The sequence below is a fragment of the Glycine soja genome, chromosome 1 (genome assembly GCF_004193775.1).
Source record: "Glycine soja cultivar W05 chromosome 1, ASM419377v2, whole genome shotgun sequence".
Classification (NCBI taxonomy): domain Eukaryota; kingdom Viridiplantae; phylum Streptophyta; class Magnoliopsida; order Fabales; family Fabaceae; genus Glycine; species Glycine soja.
Genome location: NC_041002.1, coordinates 33,647,532 through 33,648,942, shown reverse-complemented (window position 1 = coordinate 33,648,942; position 1,411 = coordinate 33,647,532). Strand labels below are relative to the sequence as shown.

The window sequence follows — 1,411 nt, the reverse complement described above, 5'->3', positions numbered from 1 at the left end:
AGATCCTCATAAGAATCTTAAGGAGTCCCATATTGTTTGTTTCACCATGAAGCCCCCTGATGTCCAAGAAGATCATATCTTTCTAAAGGCTTTTCCTCATTCTCTGGAGGGAGTGGCAAAAGATTGGCTATACTACCTTGCTCCCAGATCCATTTTCAGCTGGGATGACCTTAAGAGGGTGTTCTTGGAGAAATTCTTCCCTGCATCTAGGACCACTGCCATCAGAAAAGACATTTCAGGCATCAGACAACTTAGTGGAGAGAGTTTGTATGAGTACTGGGAAAGATTCAAGAAATTGTGTGCAAGCTGTCCTCACCACCAGATTTCTGAGCAACTCCTTCTTCAATATTTCTATGAGGGACTTAGCAACATGAAAAGGAGTATGATTGATGCTGCCAGTGGTGGAGCTCTTGGTGATATGACCCCTGTTGAGGCTAGGAATTTGATTGAGAAGATGACTTCCAACTCCCAACAATTCAATGCAAGAAATGATGCTATTGTCCTTAAAGGAGTCCATGAGGTGGCCACAGATTCCTCTTCATCTACTAAAAATAAAAAGCTTGAGGGAAAACTTGATGCCTTGGTCAACCTAGTAACTCAACTTGCCATGAATCAGAAATCTGCACCTGTTGCAAGAGTCTGTGGTATATGTTCTTCTGCATATCACCATACAGATCTTTGTCATTCTTTGCAACAATCTGGAGTCAATGAGCAACCTAAAGCTTATGCTACAAATATTTATTATAGACCTCCTCAGCAGCAAAACCAACAACAACAGAATAATTATGACCTTTCAAGCAACAGATACAATCCAGGTTGGAGGAATCATCTAAATCTGAGATGGAAAAGTCCTCCACGACAACAACAGCCTGTCCCTCTAGAATATGCAATTTCAGCAAGAGACAAGCAACTGAGGCTCCTCCTCAACCTTCCTTAGAAGAGTTAGTGAGGCAAATGACCATCTAGAATATGCAATTTCAGCAAGTGACAAGAGCCTCCATTCAGAGTCTGACAAATCAGATGGGGAAGATGGCTACTTAATTGAACCAAGCTCAGTCCCAAAATTTTGACAAATTGCCTTCACAGACTGTGTAGAATTCGAGAAATGTGAGTGCCATCACCTTGAGGTCTGGCAACCAAATTCAAGTGCCTCCACCAGTAGCAGCACCTGCACCCGCACCTGTCAAGCTTTATTCTACACCTAAAAAAGAGGATGAGATAGTTGCACAAAAGAGGAAGCTCCCTGATCATGAGGGAGCTAACAAAAATTTTCATGCAGGTGGACCTTCTTCTAGTAGTTCTGACTTGCAGCAGCCTTCTATCCCTCTTCCATTCCCACCTATAGCAATTCCAAACAAAAAAATGGAAGAAGTGGAAAAGGAGATCTTGGAGACCTTCAGGAATGTAGAGG

General features: G+C 42.5%; 1 non-coding gene across 1 annotated transcript; it reads right to left on the bottom strand.

Annotated features, from left to right (window-relative positions):
- Positions 1 to 217: 217 nt before the first annotated feature.
- On the bottom strand, positions 218 to 324 carry LOC114368449. Its single transcript, XR_003657343.1, has one exon. It is a non-coding gene; the product is annotated as a small nucleolar RNA R71 (small nucleolar RNA).
- Positions 325 to 1,411: the final 1,087 nt, after the last annotated feature.